Source organism: Camelus bactrianus, chromosome 9, assembly GCF_048773025.1.
Source record: "Camelus bactrianus isolate YW-2024 breed Bactrian camel chromosome 9, ASM4877302v1, whole genome shotgun sequence".
Classification (NCBI taxonomy): Eukaryota; Metazoa; Chordata; class Mammalia; order Artiodactyla; family Camelidae; genus Camelus; species Camelus bactrianus.
This window is the reverse complement of record NC_133547.1, coordinates 75608296-75628317: the sequence shown is the minus strand read 5'-3', so window position 1 is coordinate 75628317 and position 20022 is coordinate 75608296. Positions and strand designations below refer to the sequence as shown.

Sequence of the window (20022 nt, the reverse complement as noted above, 5' to 3'; positions counted from 1 at the left end):
GGACAGCCCGGACAGCCATCAAATCCTGACTCAGACAGTGACCAGGAGGGAGCCGGGAATCAGCGCCAGTACCCTGAGTCAAGGCAGACGTGAAAAATACAGAGTGAAGACAGATTGAAGGCGATTGTGTACGAATAAGAGACTGTGTGAGAGCCTCTGGACTTTCATTCAACTTGGTCAAATCTTCTGCAAACATTTCAAACGTGCTGGCTCTGTGCAAAGTGCCGTGGCCGGGGTACCAGCTGCACCATCAGACCTGGGTTCAAATCCCACCAGTACCACAGCCAGACAAGTCTTCTGATTTATCAAAGATAAAATCAGACTCAAAACCACGCTGGTCTTCCAAGTGTCAGACCATGCATGCCCCGTCCCTGCCTACCAGTCCAATGACAGGATCAGTCTCAACAGTCCAGCTGCACCAGACGGCTGGGTGGGGAGTTGCCCATCTAGGCGGGCATGGGAGTCACAGTCTTTGAACTCTTGAACCAATAACTAACTCTTAGACTTGAAAAGATAAAGATAAAGTGCCACCCAAGTAGGACAGGGATGAGGCTTCTGCCAGCCTCCAAGGGCAAGGGTCTTAACCAAGACCCCACAGCAAGGGGGTAGCAAATTAAGAGCGGCAGGCTCCTCTTGGGACCCCTGGTCTTGCCCTCTCAAGCTATCCTAGTCCCTATCAGGGTGCTCACCTCCAAACTGAGCTCCTGGAGAAGAAAGCTGGACTGAGAGGGCTATCACCATGTGACAACATCACCCACCCTGTCCAAGATTCACTGGCCCAGGAATCTAAGAATCTGGGCCACTGTAGCAGTGACCTAGCCCAGGAAAGGAATTTGAAACAGGTGGCCTAGTGCATCACCCAGCTTCCATGAACCCTGGCCAACAACTGCACACAAGGGGGACCACATCAGTGGCCCAACCCCGATCCCCGCCCCTGCCAGGCTCAGGCCTGATGGACATCCAGCAGCCCCACAGGAGGAGCTGCAATGCTGGCTCCTGCCTGCACAGCTGGTCCCAGCCTTCCCAGCCCCAGTCCCGGCACCAGCTGCTTGAAAGATTCAAGGGCCTGGGAGTCCCCACCAGAACCGTCCCCACCTCTGACATTGTCACCGTCTTCAGCAAAATCTAGCTGTGGGTATCTCTCCAAGCATCCTGTCCTGTAAAAAGGGGGGCAGGGAGGAAGGCAGGAAAACTGTCCTCAGACCACAGAAGAGCAGGCTTGTTCTGGGAGATCCCAGGGCACAGAACCAGGTCCCACGGAGCCAACCAGGAGGAGAAGAACTGCCCCAGTCCACCACAAGGCCTGAGAGCGTGGGCTTTACCTTCAACAAGCTGGAGATGCACCCCTGCTTCACAGCTCGTGAGCTGTGCAACCGTAGGCTAATGATTTAATCTCTCTGAACCTTGGTCTCTTGCACTGTAAAATGGGAGAACAGCTGTGCAAGAGGCTGTCAGAAGGATGACAGGAGGTACAGAGAGAGCCAGTGTGGGCCTCACGTGGCCTCATCCTCTCAGCGAATCATGACTGTGGGCCTGCCGTGCACCAGGCGGTGTCCTCAGGCTGGGGACACAGCCATCAACAGAACGGACAAACTCTGCTAGCTCACAGGGAATAAAATATCAGAATCTCAGAATAAAATCTCAGGCGGTGATACATGCAAGGCAGAGAATTAAAGCAGGGTGGAAGTGAAGATGGGCAGAGGCAACTTTAGCTAGGGCGGTCCAAAGGGCCTCTCCCGGGGATGGGGGGACGGTGTGGAGCGGGGCGAGGCATTTGAGTGAACATTTAAGTGACATGACGAAGAGGCACAGAGAGAGAGCAGGAAGGGTTTTCCAGACCCTGGGGCTGGAGCGAGCCTGAAGGGCTCAAGGAATGGGAAGGTCAGCATGCGTGGTTGGGACAGGTCCGATCGGGCTTTATAAAGACAGGGCCAGAAGTCTGGGTTTCACACCTTCTCCTTGTCCAACAGGACAGTGACACGGTACCCTTCACCCCACACCCTGTCTACTTTTAGTTCCCTTGGCACTCAGGACCTTCTTGCTTTTATTGTTTATTGTCTCCTGCCACCCAATCCAACGTAAGCTCCAGGGTCACTGGTTAATGCTTGGCCTAGAGAAGTTTCTCAATAATGTTTGCTTAATTAAGTAACTATTGGCATTCAGTAAGTGCTCCATAAATGTGATTGACTGGGGCTGCCACAAGGGTCCAGGCTGCTTTATAAGGAGATGAGCCTCCCATCCCTGGAGGCATTCAAGCAGAGCCTAGAAGAAAACATGCTGGGGACTGCTGACACTAGGAAGGTCTTAAATGATGGGGGCTTCCAGGCTGTCTCCTATTCCAAGAGCTGCTGAATCTGCCCTCTGCTCAGTTCCGGGGGACAGCCAGCCCCTGTGGCCACCACTGGGCAGCCGAGGACAGACACTGTCTGTGGGGCCAGGACACATGTGCTCGAAGTTCGGACAGCTGCCTTAATTTCTGGATAATTAGAGATTTATTATTAGCACCACAAAGTGCAGCCCCTTATGATGCTTAATGAGAGATGTAATCACTACGGGAGGGCTGGAGGGGGTGTGGGCGAGGGTCGGAAGGAAAGAAAAAACTTTTTTTTGCCAACATTGTGAGTTGAGTGCCAGGCAGAATGGACTTAAATCCTCCCTCAAAGGGCCCCCTGGGCAGGGCACTTCCTGCAGACAATTGGAACTCAGCCTATGTAGGGTTCGACTTCCTTTGTGTTAACTAATTTCTGACTCTGGGTTTTCAGCTATTTATTTCTAGAACAATACGCTCACTGCAGCAGTGGTCCAGTGCAGCCGTCTTCCTGGCGGTGACAGTGTGCTCTCCCTCCCTTTTCTCTGCGGTGGGGTGGGGTGTGGAGTGTGAAAAGCCATCTAAAAGAGGTGGGGAGAAGTGGTCAAGCCCCATCCTCCCCAAGTGAGAGTCTCATTTTCAGCTCTCTGGAGCCAGAATGTAAGAGAAACCCCAGAGGGGTCTTGGAGACCCAAGATTTCGGGCCAGGCAAGTGACAATGACGGGGAAAGAGGGTCTGGCCCCCAGAAGGAACTCTTCCTCCAAACAGTAATTAACCGAGGTTCCCAGAACCCTTCCCCAAGCCAGCGCGCGCGCATGCTTTTTCCCAGTCTGTAATCTTTTTCTAATTTGCGTTGCCACTTTCTGCTTCCTCCAAGCCACCTTAATTGGAAACTCTTTAGTTCACACGGAAAGTTCCTCTCTGCTCTCTGAGGACACCTATCGAGGGTGGAACCGGGCTCTTCATCATAATTCTTACCAGACATAGCTAATAATGACCCTCTTTCACTAATGAAAAAAACACACACATGCACACATTGTGGCTGCTGTAATTAAGCTTGTGACGAGTTGAGTTGGAGGGAAATTAGATTTATTTACATGCTGTTCTGTTGCTGATGAAGCACTAGCTGTTGGGAAGACTTCTAATTAACCCTCCTTTAGAGGGTGTGCTCTTCGTGCCTCCTTCCCTCGACGTACCCTTTGTAAATTGCAGTTGGTTAATAATAATAATAATAATAATAATAAAAAAAATAATAATAATTAGCCATTCTTAGAGTTCAGTCTCTCCTGTAACTCTTTAATCCTCGAGCCGTGTTGCCCAGATGCTGACAGTAATAAAATGCCTGAAAGTTCTCAGTTCTGAGCTGTAGTTACATCAGTTCATCAGCCAACGAGTGTTCCAGGAGAGCCAGCCCCCGGCCAGGCCCGGTCTAGGCACTCGGTGCATCAGAAGTGGAACCATGAATAGGCCTGCCTCGGAGGAGGTGAGGATGATGGGAAAGGAATTCGGGGAGTGGCCAGCTGAGGCAGGAATAAGGGCAGAGGACCCAAACGGGGAGGCACTGGAGGCGTGGGTGAGGGAGGGAGGGAGGAAAAGCAGATGCAGCATTTAAAATGAGAGCTGGGCAGAGCCCACAGCGGAGACTAGACGTCCAGGGTTTTCTGAACAGACTTGCTGCCTGTTGCTGACTGCTGCCTCTGTCCGTGTGTGTGCAGCTCTGTCTGGGCAAAAAAGAGGCCAGGGATGTCAGGGCTAGAAGCACGCAGGGCTGGGGCTAGGTGTTCACATCCTGGCAGTCCTAGGTTCTTAGAAGAACCTGGTTTCCAGGAAGCAGCGAGATCAGGCAAGGGCATCCACCACCAGTTACTACAGCCCCCCGGGTCCAAGAGGCCACCAAATGCATGGCACTCACGAATTTCATGACAGTTTTTTTTTGGGGGGGGGGTTATTTTATTAGACATACACATGGACATTAAAGTACCCCCCGATGTCAGAAAAGTTAGATTATGATAAAATACACGTCTTAGAATTAAAGCAATATGGTAATTAAGTCTTTAGAGGACAGCCTTGCGGGAGGCCAGACCCTGCCTGAAATACGCAGAATCAGGCAAGCTCCTCACCCGTCCCACACGTGGCCAAGGCCAGGAGCGTCTGCGCAGTCACTGCCCATTCTGGGTGCCACCATCTCTCAGGGTCATCTCCCCTCCAGGTATTGGCTCAGGAGGTCCCTGCCCTTCCCTCCAGGGAAGCTCCAAGTTGGAAGAAACCTCAGAGACCATCTCATCCAGCCCAGCTCTTACCTGGTCAAGACCACCCCTCCAGCATCCCTCAAGGGCTGTCCAGAGCCAGCTGGCACACCTCCAGGGGAGGGAGGTGGTTGCGACAGTCACCACCTCCCAGGGCACTGCCGGACAATGGACTCTATGGAGGGAAGGGGGCACGGATAGGTTAGGAACATGGGGACAACACCTGTCTTGAGTTTGGATACTTGTGAGCACCTCTGGCAACAAGTCCCTAGTGAGATGGGGGTGGGGGGCATAAACATGAACAGGCTTCAGAACCCACATCCATGCAGCTGCTTAATTACTCGAGTTTTTTTCTAAAGCACGTGGGACGTTTTGAAAGCCTAAGTCCTGCTGAAAGACGGCACAGCTCTAGACTCCAGAGTGAGGCAGGGGAGAATTCTCATTCCGTGTCACCAACACACAATAAACTCGTGCTTGGGTGTTTAGATCTTCTTCTAAACTACCTGCCACACAGTACAATGGCAGTTATCTCCTTCCCCTTAGACGTGCAGCATGGGGCAAGGTACACATGGCCCTTCGAGGAGAGGGACCAAACCCAGCACCCCTGTGTGCTCCGTGCCACTACAAAACAGACTTGGCATCAATGTGTGTCAGTAAGTGAGGCCAAGAATTTCTAATCTCAAAAATCACATTCTCCTTGCCTTTCAGTGTCATACTGAGGATCCCATGGGTTTGTGATGCTTACCACTCACTCAGCTTACTGACCTGCTGCGTGAACATCTCCCATGTTCTCCTACGTACCCTCGCTTGAGAGTTCATGAACTTGTAGCAAAAGGAGCCCTTTGTAAGGTGTTCACATAATCACCACCACCTGCCCTGCACCAGGGAAGGGGCTCTGCAAATGTCTGCAAGGTGAACAGGGAGACCAGCCCCTGTTAAGAGGATGGCTTTGTCATCCACTTGCTTGAAGTAAATTTCCAGGACATGAGGGGCCCCTGCATGCTGAGGTCTGCATGGCCCGTGCCAGAGGTTAACGCTGTTTAATTACCGGGCATTTTTAAATCACCATAGCCCAATCCCACAGAACTCACACCTGTAACTTCTAGAATCCCACATAGTTCCACAAGTTATTGGAACGCTTGGGAACTCAAACCAAGCCAGACACGTGACCACCTGCCCGCGAATCCCCCCTAGGGGAGAGTGGTGAGGAGCCTGACTTACAGGAAACACCCTTGCCATCAATTCTGATGAAGAATGGTCTCGAAGACACACATACACGCACCCTGGATGCCCCAACAGCAAAACTCAGGTTTACCTGCCATGGCAGGTGCCCGAAAATTAATTTCCCCAAATGCTCAGAAGGGGAAATATGTTACAAATGACAAGTAAAGGAAAAAAGTAGGGACAACTCCTCGCTCGGAACCGGTCACCAGCTGGTCCACTGCAGCCATCATCACCCTGGTTCAGTACTGCATCACCTCTCCCCTTGATGACAGCAAAACCTCAGAGGCTTGTCTAGGCACTTGTCAAACCCTGAGAGGACACCTGCTACGCAGTAAGCACTAGAATGTTCTTGTTCCACCTTCATCTGCTAACAGTGGAAAATGGTTTATCCAGGAGCCTGAACATCAGAAGGATCCACTTCATGGATTTGTTTTAAAGGATGTTTAAAATAATTATTCTTTCAAAACTTACTCTGCCCTCATACTCCTTAAAGAATGACACCCCAAGTCTAAATTTTAGTGGTGAGGGCTGCATGCTTAGGTGATAGGACTTGAAAGAAATGCAAGGAAGTGATTGCCATAAATCAGGTGAGTGGTTACCTCTGGAAGGAGGAGGGGGCTATGGCTGGAATGGAAAACACAGAGGGGGCTTCTGGGGTGCCTGGCAAAGTTCTCTAGCCCTGGGAGGTGGTTTCAATGACGTCCTACCTTATAAGAATTCACTAAGTTCAAGTTTGTTTTGTGGGGTGTCTGCATCTGTTTCATCTCACAATAAAACAGGTGAAAAAATAATAAAAGGAAAGCTTGCTATACTGTGGAGGTGATGCAACCCAACGGCCAGCAAATGGCCGGAGGGTAATGTGAAGGCAGCCGAGGGTCGGCTTACAGACCAGGTGCTGCAGGCAACCCTGTGGGACCAGGCAGACTCGCCGGCACATGTCTCCTGGAAGTTCTCCATCCAGCATAAGCTCTGCTGGGTAATAGCTGTTTTAAAGCAGGGAATGGCACTTTTGCAGACACATACACATTTGTCACATACCAAACTTTCCTGTTTTCTGTCACTGTGCTCGTTTGGAATTAAGATTCCCCAAACTCTAGAAGTGCTATTGGTTTTGAATGAGTTGAGGGGGCCAAACAACCCCTCCATGTCCCCCCCTTCAGGCCTCAGGGAAGCTGCCCCAGCAGGGCCTGGAGCCAAGGGACAACCCGCCCCTTAGCCCTGTTCTCTTCACTGTACCGAGTCTATACAGAGATATTTCTTGCACAGACGCCCCGCTGGGTCATAAGCTTCATAAGGGCCAGGATCACTTCTGACTTGCTTACACTGTAACCCCAGGAACTGGTGTTTGCTGAATGAATGAATAAGCCACCCTTCCACAAGGGCTTTCCTCTCTATTACATTCCAGGAATCAGGAACCACACCTGCCTTACTTGCTTACCATGGAACCATCAGTGTGTAAGCCAGGGCTCAGCACACGTTCTTATAAAATAAATGAATGGAAAAAAAGAAAAAGACAGTTTTAAGGATAAAGGATACAAAGATGACCAAGACATGGTCCTTCCATCAAGGACCTCCTCATCTAGCAAAGAGAGGCACAAACCAGACCATGGGATGAAGGTGAAGGCAGCAAATGAACAGGGGGTGATGGGAGCACAGGAGGGGGCTGTGAACTGTGAGGGGAAATCAAGGAGGACTTCTTGGAAGAGAGGACACAGAGCTGATTGTTGAAGGAAAAGCCAGAAAGTCTCCCTAACTGGGAGGCAGGCAGCACCTCCTGGGAAGTGTCCAGGGTCTCCCACCCACACCAACATCTTCCCAAAGCAGCTGCCACATCTGCTGCTTCCACCAAGAGTCATCTCCCCCAGAACCCCACGTCCTGATTTCCTCAACAGTAAAAGGGAGCCGATGACAGTGGTGCCTAAGTTAGAGGGCTACTGGGGAATTAAATGCGATAAGCCACTGTGGAAAGTGCTCAGCGCAGCACTGGGTACTATCACGGAGAAGAGCTTCCTTCCGACTGCGTTACCATTACTAAAGAGGGCGTGCTTTAGAGGAAAGCAAACCTGGGTTTGTCCTCAGCTTCCTCACGCTTTGCCGCCATGGGCCTTGAATGTGCACACAGATCTCCTCTGATCTGGTTCAGAGGCCAAGTCTGATTCAGCAGGTCTGGGGAGGGCCCCGAGATTCTCCATTTCTAATCAGCTGCCAGATGATGCCGGTCCGTGGACCACACTTTGAGCAGCAAACACTTAGCCCAACTGACTCCCCGTTTCCACCCTTGTAAAGTGGGAATGATAATAACCCGCTTATCGTGCGGATTAAATGGGCAACGTGCGTACAGAAACCCCTGGCGCTCAGCTGGGCACACACTGGGTGCTGAAAAGATACTCCTCCCTCTTCTGTCCCTCCCTCCTCTCTTCCCAGTAACTGGCTAGTTCCAAACAGTGTTCATCATGGCACAGCCCCCACCCAGAAGCACAGTCACAGTGTTCAAATACGGTTTAAAGAGGGAATGAATGAAGGGAGAAATTCCTATTTAGAAGGGACTCAGCAAAGGAGCTGAGATCCAGAAACAGCCTTCAGTGCCCAGACTCCGTCTGGCAGGTGCAGTGCAGGTGTAACTGCCAGTTGTGTTGGGACATATCTGTGAGTCGAAATCCCCCCATGGGAAGTGGCCCCCACCCCACACGTCCCCTCACCCCTGGCTGCACGAGGCCCACAGGTGCTGGGACAGAACTCCCCACACAAAAGCCTGTGGACAGCCCTTCACAGATGCACAGACTCCGTGCACGCTTCCCAAACACTGTGAGGCTGTCCTGGCGTCCAGACCAGAGGACAGAGGCTCACAGGTGCCTAGCAATTCGCCCAAGGCCAGGCCAGGAAGGAGGAGACAAGATGGGCAAACTGGATACCTTTCTAGAGCAATTTCCCTGGCATAAGGCCTGAACCTTACTTTCCAAGTGTGATGGGGTAGAGTGAAGGGCTCGCTGCCCCCTCCTCTGTCACGATGGACGTCAAAGGGACACGCGGGTCGCCCTGTGCCCGCCACCCTCGGGAACAGCCTGTGTTGACCCGTGGTTCTCATCTTCGCCGTCAGTCTGAAAAGCTGGCTGGGCCGAGCCCAACAGTGGGTCTGGGAATATATTACACTAATAATTCAGGGGGAAGTGAGCTACGTAAAGCGCCTACAACCTCCACATCCCCGAAACGAAGGGGTTTTGTTTCCTGTGTTTCTTTTCATGCCCCTTTTTGATTAAGACTGAACTAAAATGCAGTAAAGTGCTCCAATCTTAAGCAAGCTGGGTAGCGAGTTTTCACAGAACCTCCCAGTATCCGCAGGCCCCACAGGCCCCCTCCCAGCCCCGCCCCTAGATGTCCCAACCTCTGTCACCAGACATCGCTTTGCCCAGCTCTGAACGAGACATAAATGGACGCACACAGCCCACTCTCTCGTGTCTGGCTTCTTTCACTAAACGGTACGTCTCAGATCCAGCATTTGTCCTCATTGCTGTGTTGATACTTTTAAGGTTTGCTTTCTTAAAGGTCAGGTCCAATCCTGTCCTTTTTCTACCCCATCAGTGTCACTAAGGGCAGACATTCGACCACAGGGCAGCTCATCCCATTATTTCTGTCCTGCCATTTGTCCGACTGCTGGTTTGAGGTTTAAAGCATTTCCATTACCGCATGTGGCAGCCAAACTTCACTGAGCAGAGAGCTCCCTCTCTCCTCCGAGCGCCACTGGTGCTGAGACAACCAGCCTAAGCCGGGCACGGGGAAGGCAGGAGGCACAGCGTCTCTGGGTCACCAGAGCCCGTGGTGGGACCGTGGCAGGTGGGAAGCCAGGGCTCTCCACTCCCCCGAGGAACCACACCACTCCCTCACCCCAAAAGCCACACCGACAAGCCTCTTGCCACTGATGTCCTTTATCCAGGAGGGGACAAGAAAAGTCCACGCCCTCCAGGTTCCTTCTCAGTCTGCCAGCAGACGGAGTTTTAGATGAAGGTGTTGTAAAATGGTGAAATCATCTGGCAGTTTTTCCAAAAAATTAAGCAAAGCACATCTCCATCGACAGATGGAATGGATGAAAAAAAAGTGGTGTATACAAACAACAGATTATTATTCAGCCCTAAAAAGGAAGGCAGTTTTGACACATGCTACCACATGGATGGAGCCGTGAGGACACACCTAAGTGAAATAATCCAGACACTAAAGAAACAATACTGTTTGATTCCACTCACACGAGGCAAATTCCCCAAGTCGAAGGGTGGCTGCCCGGGCTCGGGGGAGTGGGGAATGGGAAGTTAGTGTTTAATGGGGGGAAGGTTTCCGTTTGGTAAGATGGAAAGAATCCTGGAGATGGATGGTGGTGATGACTACACAACCATGGGGATGTTCTTAATGCCACTGACCTGTACACTTGACAATGGTTAAGATGGTAAACTTTATGTTATTTATATTTTACCATAATTTTTAAAAATTTCATTGGGGAAAAAAAAGTAGAATGCTGAGAAGAAGCAGGCAGATGCAATAAAACCTAAAGCAAAAGTCGTGATATTAATATAAGACAAAAATTCATGGGGGACATGTACCCACCCCTCCCCAGGCCTCCCCTCACCCCTGGCTACACGAGGCCCACAGGTCCTGGGACAGAACTCCCCACACAAAAGCCTGTGGACAGCCCTTCACAGGTGCACAGACTCCATGCACGCTTCCCAAACACTGTGACGCTGTCCTGGCGTCCAGACCAGAGGATGGAGGCTCACAGGGGCCTAGCATTTCCCATTTTATAGATGAGGAAACTAATGCTCATAGAAGTCAAACAATCTAAGGTCCCCAGTAGGGAGGCAAAGCTTTGATTCAAATTTATGACCTGGCAAACTCTAGAGCCCAATTCTTAACCATGAGGCTATGGTGCCTTTCTGAGACATGCAAACAACCTAGGGGACTTCACAGTCCAACTCACTACCAACCAATGAATGGGTGAACAAAATGTGACCTGGGAAAGCAGAACAGAGTGGGCTAAGGCTGGATCAGGTACACAAAGACCAAACCATTCCTTAGCAATAATCTCATTGATTCACATAGAGAGTTTAGAGTTTTCAAATCACGCATATCTAAGAATCATTTGATCCAACAGACCATGGAGGCAGATAGGAGAGGACTCATTATCATCCATAACTGGTAAGAGAGGAGGCTTCAGGAATGATCAGAGAGGTGCATGGACAGCTAAAAGTCACACAGCAAATTCCCATCAAGTTAGACCTAGCATCCAACCAGGCCTCATCCCTTGACCCCAGAGACAGACCCCACTAGGCTCCCTGGAATTTGCCCCTAGATACTACATTCCAGCTGCACCAGGATACAGATAGAATTCTCTGAAGTCCATGCAGTCTTCCTGCCAAGCCACCACACAATGCTTGCCTGCCAGCCTGACACTCAGCCCTCCGTTTTTTATTGCTAATTAATTTGGATGGAGATGTCTTTAAAAGGAGACTTACGTCGGGTCCTCCCCACTGTCTGTGAACCAATTTCATTACAACAGAAACCGTGTTGCCAAAATGAGAAATCCCCTCCTTTTCAGGCCTGTGCCCTTGAAGGCATCTTATTAGAAAAGACCATTTCTTAATTAACATTTTTGATCTTTAATCCATTACACATCCCTCTAATCCTGTACGGAGGTGCGGCTGGCCCACTTCCGCGGGCTGGCTTTGAGCTGCGCGAGGCTGGCAATTTCAGCGCTGAGGGCTCGCTCACAGCTGGACTCCGCCATGGACAGTCTGCCACTCCCAGACACAACCCCTGGTCTAGCCGCGGGTACGTTTCCCGAGTGGGAGCCAAGAAGGGGGGCTTGGCGCAGACACCCCCAGATGGGCCAGTCTGCAGACGAGAGTTCATTTCATTAACCCCTGAACCCCATCTCTTCTCGCCCCAGAATGGCTTTGAGCAAAGGCTGCTTTATCAGCTCTGGCTCCCACCAAGCATGAGAGTGGAGAGGCTGGTCTTCCTTCCCATTCGCATAAATCTCCAGCAACTTGACCACGTCTCTGCGAAGAGCTGGTCCCAGCAAGGTCATAGGACCCCACTTTGGAAAGCTTTGAACCTGCCTGGTGACTCAGTCCTTCCTCAAAAACTTTCTTCATTGGGTTTTGAGGACCCTGCTCTCTCCTGGGTTTCCTCCTACCTCCCAGACCACTCACCTGTCGTCTCAGTCTCTCCTTCTCATCCCAACCTTCAATACTGATGCCTCCCTGGATGCAGACCTCAACTCCTCTGTTCAGTCTGGGCTCACTCCCCTGGTAGGTACATCTATCCCAGCTCTAAATGCCAATGACCCACCTGAATACATCCCCAGCCTCTGCCTCCCCCAGATCACAGCACATTCAAATGCCCATCACCGCCTAAGAAGCATCTCAAACTTATCGCCACAACCCAAGTCTTAAGCCCACGGCCACCACCTGCACTAGAGCGGCTCCTCCCGGGACTCCCATCACCCTGAAGGACCCCTCCAGCCACCCAGCTGCTCGGCCAGAAGCCTTGCAGTCATTCGTGTTTCCCCTCCTTTCCTCATCCCCAGCACCCAATCCAGCTTTTGCTGCTGGACCTACCTCCAAAAGAAATTCCCAATCCCAGCTCTTCAACCTCCTGCCTTTGGTCCCAGCCCTGCCACCTCTCACCTGGATGAGGGCGCCCGTCGGCCTCCCTACTGCCTGCACGCGGCTGAAGGGGTCCCTCCTCACCTCCGGCCCAACTCCCCTTCAACGCAGAATGGAATCCACAGTGCTCACCATGGCTCGATGCTACCTGCCTCCCTGCTCATTTCCCTAACCTCACCTCTTGCCCCACTGCCCCTGGTTCACTCTATTCCAGCCACAGTGGTGTTACTTTCCTTCTTCTGTCCTTCAAAAAGCCCAGCTCATTCCCACGGTGGGGAACATCTGCAACCCTGCTCCCAACCCTCTGCACGGCTCACTCCCTCTCTGCTCAAACGCCCCCTCCTCGGAAGAGGCCTCTCTGACCGCCCCGCCATCTCTCTCTACCTGGCTACCCTGCTGGTCCCCGCCCCGTGAAAACACATTATGTATTTCTTGGTTTACTTTGCTGGCATCATCTTCCCCACTAGGCTCACAGCAGGAACCCTGTTCGCCCCGTTCACCATCTACAACAGTGCCCAGCACTCAGTAGGTGCTTGATAACATTTGTGACTGACAGAATGAAGCCTGTCGGGACTTTGCCAGTGGTGGCTCAGGCTCACAGACATTACTGGCCATCAAGGAGTGGTCCTGCAACACCAGCACTGAGGCTCACCCAGCAGCAACCGAAAAGGTGCTCAGACATTCAGTAGAACTTCCTGGTCATACACGTTCTGTGAAATTGTCCATCAGTGAATAAAGCACATCTTGAGCCTCATGCTGGATTATTAGAGGCCTGAAGGGAGAGAAAGCGTCCATGGTGACGGGGAGATGGAGCTTCTGAACAGTTAAGGAAAAGGGACAGGCCAGCACGTGGTCCTTCAGAGACTCCAAAGGGCAGGATGGGAGTTCATGGAAAGGGCAGGCCCCCAGGAGACACACGTGCAAAGGGCTCACAGAGGGCAGTCATGGCACTGGGCCTTAAAGGACACACAGCTTTGGGGTAGGTGGCAGGGGAGGAGAGAGGGCATTGCGAGAGGGGGACAGAGCCCAAGCAAATGCATGGGGTTGGAATGAGGATGCAGGACACATAGGGAGAGACCTCTGTAAGGGACTGTTTCTGAAGACTCAGAATTCTCTGCCTATATCCACTCTCCCAGAAAAATGCTCCAGTGAGACCCTCCACAGGACCACCTGCCTCAGGGCACTGTGACCTCCCAGGCTGCCGCAGGCTCCTGAATCTGGCCAGCCACAGAGCTGGGCCCAGAGCGTGGGGCTCCGGACTCCCAGTCTAGTGCTCCTGCCATTCAGGACTCGCCAAGCTTCCCCTTCATCTGCCATCCCCAGACCTTGCCCTGAGCCCTGGAGGTCAGTGTGCTGCAGAGCAGGAGGACAAGGGCCCTTCCCCCAGCAGCAGGAGGCCAGATGCCCACCCGCCCTTCCCTCCCCCAGACCAGGGATGGAGGATGCTGGCCAGCTGTTGAGGAGCAGACTGGCCAATCTCCCCCTGACACCAGACAAGCTCCTTTTAGGGAAACTCTGCCACAGCCCAGGCAGGATCTCCCAGTGGGTCAGGCCTGGGGGCCTAGGCTGGGGATGGTGCTCGGGGAAGGACCAAGGATAACACCCACAACAGAGACAATTCAGCACCTTCCACACAGGCTGCCCTTGCACACTGGTCCATGCCCCACCCTCACCTAGTGGTCCCTTCACAAACCTGCAGGTCAGACTCGGGCCCATCTCTGCTCCCTGGGTGGGGTCCTAGCTTGGGGGTGGGGTGGGGAAGAGAAAGGGGGGTGCTAGGCTCTAAAGTTAGCCTATGAGGCAAAAACGCCATCTGCCTTGAGATACAGCTGCCGTGGCTAAGGATACACATATGAGGGTGCTGGCTGGATGATGGCTCCTATGTCGGGCATGAGGCATGAAGACACACATCTTAAAATCCCAGTGACAGTCACCTGTACCATGAGGGGCCATGCAGACCAGCATCTGAGGGAGCATCAGATTCTCACCTGCATCTCAGGCTGACCAGGCAGCCCCTATTGACTGAAACTGCCAACCCTCTTTAAACAGTTATTGCCCTCTTTTCTTGGCAAATGTGCATCTAAATTGGGAGAAGTTAAATGAGCTAGTATGCAGGATGCAGATTGCTGTCAGCAAGGTTGGGGAGAGGGGTTTGGTGATCTGTGCTGCGATGCAGCTCTGCCACAAACTTGCTGTGTGACATTGGGCAAGACCCCTAGCCTCTCTGAGGCTCAATTTCCACATATGGAAACAAGAATGAGAATAATACCTATGGTCAAAGTGCTACTTCAAGGATTCAGTGAGATAATGCCCATGGAAGTGTCTGCTTGAGGGATGCAAGGGAGAAGAGCAAAAGCACCTGGGCCTTGGGGACAGAAAGAGCCAAGTTCAAATCCTGACCAGCCACTTACCAGCCACTTTCCAACCAGCAGACCCTGATCTCTGCAGAAACAGGCTGTAAACAAAAGCACAGACTTGCACAAACTCAAGGCCGGAACCGCAGGGTCACAGGGTGGCCACCCCTCAAAGCGATCCCACAGTGTGTAACTGTGGCCTCGCCTGCGCTGTGCCTTCCCTAAGGGCTGGGTCCAAGGCAGCCGGGCCCCAGGTCCCTTGGGGGCCCCAGGCTCTGTGGCTTTGCAGGAGTCGGGGACTCTGGCTGGAATCCCAGGCTGGCTGCCTCTCTGTCCTTTCTCTATCCACATTTGGGGAAGGCATTTCCTCCTTCCCGGGGCCTGCGGGTCAGGTTTCCACCCAGATGGAAAGTCCCACCCCGGGGCCCCCAAAGGAGAGCTCACCATGGAAACTCCACAGCGCGCCCGCCAGACACAGGGGCAACTGGCCACTGGCAGGCCTTACCAGGGCCAGGCCCACAGCCCTGCCAACTGGGAGGGAAGGGGACAGAGGGGGCTCCGGCTGGGCTTTCCATCTCAGGCACAGAACAATGTTCACACTTACATGCAAAGCAAAGAGTGGCTGCGTGTTTAGGTAGGTGTGTGTGCATTTAGGTGTATGTGTCTACGGAAAGACCCTGAAGTAGCAGCCCCGGCCCTGAATCCTCTTAACCTTTTTGAGCCTCAGTGCCTCCTGGAGGCTGCATTCTACTCAGAAAAGATGAGTAAATACAATAATCTTGTAAAAATTGAACAGGGGTGGATACTGCTGGAGGAAAGCCCTTAGGCCCAACATGCTAAACACAGCCTGATTGCAATCTGGGCAGAGAAAGTGAGGACACAGTGGGTAAGGTGTCTCTTGGGCTGTTGAGCTCAAAACATAAAGTTGTACAAGGTCTTACTGTACAGCACAGGGAACTATATTCAATGGCTTGGAGTAACCTGTAATGGAAAAGAATACGTATATATATGTATAAACTGAATCACTTTGCTGTACACCAGAAACGAATACATTATAAGTCAACTATACTTTAATTTAAAAAATATATAATACAGTCATTAAGGAAACTTTGGAAAGTACAGAAGTGTAAAGTAAAAAAAACATACAGTTGTAAGCAGAGCTTTCCAAGACTTAGTGAGTTGGGGACGAGTGGTTTTCAAAAAAGGGAGGGGATTTCTGAGGTCGAAAATAACAAAAAAGAAGCAGACTCACAGATACAGAGAGGAAACTAGTGGTTGCTGGGGGGTGAGGGAAGGAGGGGGGGCAATACAGGGGCAGGGGAGTCAGAGGTACAAACTATTAGAGATAAAATAAGCTACAAGGATGTATTGTACAACACAGGGAATACAGCCAGTATCTTATAATAACTATAAATGGAGTAGAACCTTTAAAAATTGTGAATCACTATATTGTACACCTGTAGCTTATATAATATTGTACAGCAACTATACTTCAATTAAAAGAAAAAGACATTTGAAATTCCTCAAAAGACTAGGAATAGACTTACCATATGACCCAGGAATCCCACTCCTGGGCATATATCCAGAAGGAACTCTACTTCAAAAAAACACCTGCACCCCAATGTTCATAGCAGCACTATTTACAATAGCCAAGACATGGAAACAGCCTAAATGTCCATTGACAGATAACTGGATAAAGAAGATGTGGTATATTTATATAATGGAATACTATTCAGCCATAAAAACCAACAGCATAACACCATTTGCAGCAACATGGATGTTCCTGGAGAATGTCATTATAAGTGAAGTAAACCAGAAAGAGAAAGAAAAATACCATATGAAATCGCTCATATGTGGAATCTAAAAAAACAAAACAAAACATAAATACAAAACAGAAACAGGCTCATAGACATAGAATACAGACTTGTGGTTGCCAAGGGGGCGGCGGGTGGGAAGGGACAGACTGGGATTTCAAAATGTAGGATCGATAAACAAGATTATACTGTATAGCACAGGGAAATATATACAAGATCTTGTGGTAGCTCACAGCAAAAAAAAAATGTGGCAATGAATATATGTATGTTCATGTATAACTGAAAAATTGTGCTCTACACTGGAATTTGACACAACATTGTAAAATGACTATAACTCAATAAAAAAAACGTTAAAAAAAATAATGCTATTTTCAGGGAAAAAAAAGACATTTGAAGAGTCCTCCCCCAGACTCACAGCGACCACTGGCCTACCAAGGGCTCTTTGAGGCTCCGGGTTAAAGGAGCCCATTTGATTGCACTTAACCAGGCACTTAGGAAGGTAACCTGAGCAGCTGCCTGAGAACGCAGCCAGCTGGGGCAGCCTCAACTTCACCCCTCTCCCTCCAGGCTGCACTGCATGTAATTCCTTGGCTGTGGTGTGCACTTAGGCCCTAAGCATTTTCCAGGGTCAATTTAAGAAAGAACTCGAGGAAAGATGTTTCTGTATCGTGTGCCAAATTGTTACTGAGACAGGGCTGTTGTTTGTTCAATGATTAATGAGGATCCACACAGTAAATTCCTCAGCATTTTGTGCCAGGGAAAAATGTCTGTCTGCCTCCAGGACTTGAATCAGCCAGAGAGGCAGCTATGCTGCCCTTCATCTTATTTCTCTTTTGGCCTTGGCTGCCAGGAAGCTCACCTGCATCATGACCTGCTGACATAATGAGTTCTTTCATCAACTATTTTAGCTGTCCAAAGACACGTGGACACCTCATCTTGTTTTATGAATAATCAGAGCTGGCATTTATTGGATGCTTGCTGTTGCCAGGCTCTGTGCTGCACACACAACATTTATGCTCTCACTCATTCTTATAAAAATGCCACCAGGTAGGGCTTCAGTATCCCCACTTTATAGATCAGGAAACTGAGACCTGAGAAGGTGAATAAGTGAATCAAATCCATCTTCACAGCTCAGAAGCCAACAGCGTTGCTATGTGTGTTCACCCTGTCTCCTCACTCTAGAAGGTGAGTCCAGAGGGCACGAAACCACTGCATTCTTGTGTCCTAGATGGGCATGGACAGGCACCTGATCATTACATGGCGAACGAACTGGAGGTGAAGCCAGGATTGAAACAAAGGTCTATTTGCTTCAAACCCATGCTCTAACTTCGGTCTTTTCAATCTTGAGAGGTGGTAAACCTCACCCTAAATTTAACCTTCAACTCACCCTTAACCCTAATACTAAAACTAAGCTTACACACAATCCCACATGAATTCACCAATAACCAATCCAATGCTCCCAGCCCCGCCTTGTCCTCAGTTCTGTGGGGCGAGCACTCTGGCCACAAAGGCTAGGGGGTTAGAAACACGGCCTCCCGTGCAGATGGTGGAGCACATGGGGTCTGCAGCGGGGAGAGGTCAGCGGGTACGGGGTCAGGTTTCCGCTCTGGGAAGCCTGGGCAGACGTGAGCGGGGCAGGCTTCGGCCAAGTAGGCCCGGGGCAGGGGGTGGCAGGGCAGCTCCTCTGGCCGGAGAGGGCCAGCCCGGCGGGTGGGGAGGAGATGCCCTGCCCCGCTTCCTGCCCACTGCGTCTGGCCAGGAGCCCCGCAGCCAGCACAGGAAATAACAGGGGCCCCCAGAGGCCGCCCATGCAGGCCCTGCTCCGAGGCCGCCCAGGGAGGGAAGGAGGCCATTGTCGGCCTTTGTTTCAGTTTCCCCAGTGTTGCCCAGGCTCCAAGAGGCCCCTGGGAGCTAACAAAGCCTCCCCTCAACCCACAGCTGTCCAGCCTCCCCGAGCCCGACCCTAGGGACAAGCCCACCAGGCCCTGGGCTCTTAAAGCGGCAGGTGCAGAGTAGAAATGAAGTCACGTCCAAGTCGGGGGTGGGGCGCACGCGGGCCAGAGCAGGCTGGGCAGGCGCATGGACAGATGGGCGTTTGGGTCTGTGTCTGCACCCGGGTCTGCCCAGGGCCAGGTCCAACAGCAGGGGTGCGGATCTTAGGAGGGAAAGAATGGTTGCGACTCTGAGCGTACAACAAAGAAACCAAAGAAAGGAAGCCCAGAGAAAGGAGGGCAACCCGGACAACCTGGGCATCCACCTGGGTGGGGAGAACTGTCCTCATCCTTGAAAAGACACATCCCAGAAGCAGCTCCTCCTGCCCACTTGCAAGCCTAGGAGTGTGGATGGGTGTGTGGTGCGCGTGTGTGCACGTCTGTGTATGTGCTAATGTTTGTAAGCGTGTGCCTGCGTGCCCTGCAGGCACGTGTGAGCAGACACATAGGCATTGTGTCTGTGTGCATGTGTGTGCGTGTGTGAGGGCTGCAGGAACACAGGTGAACGTCTGTATATGTGCACCATGTGAGGGTGTGTACGTGTACCTTGTGGGGGGGGTGCAACATGTGTGCGTCTGGATGTGTCTGCACACGTGCTTATGTTTGTGAGCATGTGTGTGCACACATGAGCATGCACACACAATGACTTGTCACTGTTGAAGCACACTCTCAGGCTTGTCAGCATCAGCAGTCACTCATTCCCCCGCTAGCCCCGGTGGCCTGTCACTAGTGGTGTGTGACTGCCATGACCTCTGTAGGGCTCTTACCACATCCTCAGGGGGGTCACCCCACAGAGACAAAGTACATCAACACTGAGTCCCAGTCACTGTGAATTAGCAACTACAGAGTGGGCCCTAGACTCAGACCAAACCAACCCAGGTTCAAACCTCTGCTCTGGCCTGGACTAGCTGTGAAAGCCTGCACCTGTCTCTCAACCTCCCTGAGCCTCAACTGCTCATCTGTGAAATGGGGATGATGCCACTTCTCACCACCCGTGGTTCAGGAGAATAAATGAGAGACACATGTCAGGTACACAGCCCCCCGCCTGGCTCCAGTGAAAGCTCACTAGATGGTTGGTTCTTTTCACTGTTACTGTTATTACAGTTGCTTATAATTAAAGTTCCTGAAGATATAACAGTGAGCAAAGCAGGCACTCCCCTGCCTCTATAAGCCTGAAGGGTTTGCAGAGCGTTTAGCCTGGGAAGCAGAATAGCAGGAGCAAAGATTTCTCCTCTTTACTGGATTCGATACCAGTCTGAGGTGTTAACTACTACCAAGTATGGCCAGCAGCCATCAGTTAAAGCAATCAACCACAACAGAGGTAAAAAAAGAATTATCAATGTGGTGCAAAATAATGGGTTTTTGAACCAGACAGGCATCAGCCTAATATACACGTGTTGAGAGAGAGAGAGAGAGAGAGAGAACATGAGC

The 20022-nt window shown here is 51.3% G+C and overlaps 1 protein-coding gene across 5 annotated transcripts in view; it reads right to left on the bottom strand.

Moving 5' to 3' along the window:
• Positions 1 to 20022, bottom strand: part of ZNF423 (zinc finger protein 423) — a 313363-nt gene that overhangs the window by 224521 nt on the left and 68820 nt on the right. For 2 of the 5 annotated variants that reach the window (XM_074370793.1, XM_074370792.1), the window contains one exon: positions 4610 to 4730. The exons of the other annotated variants lie outside the window; for them this stretch is intronic. The gene's annotated coding sequence lies outside the window, so the exon portion shown is untranslated. The remainder of the gene's footprint in view (positions 1 to 4609; positions 4731 to 20022) is intronic. 5 annotated transcript variants of the gene reach the window in all.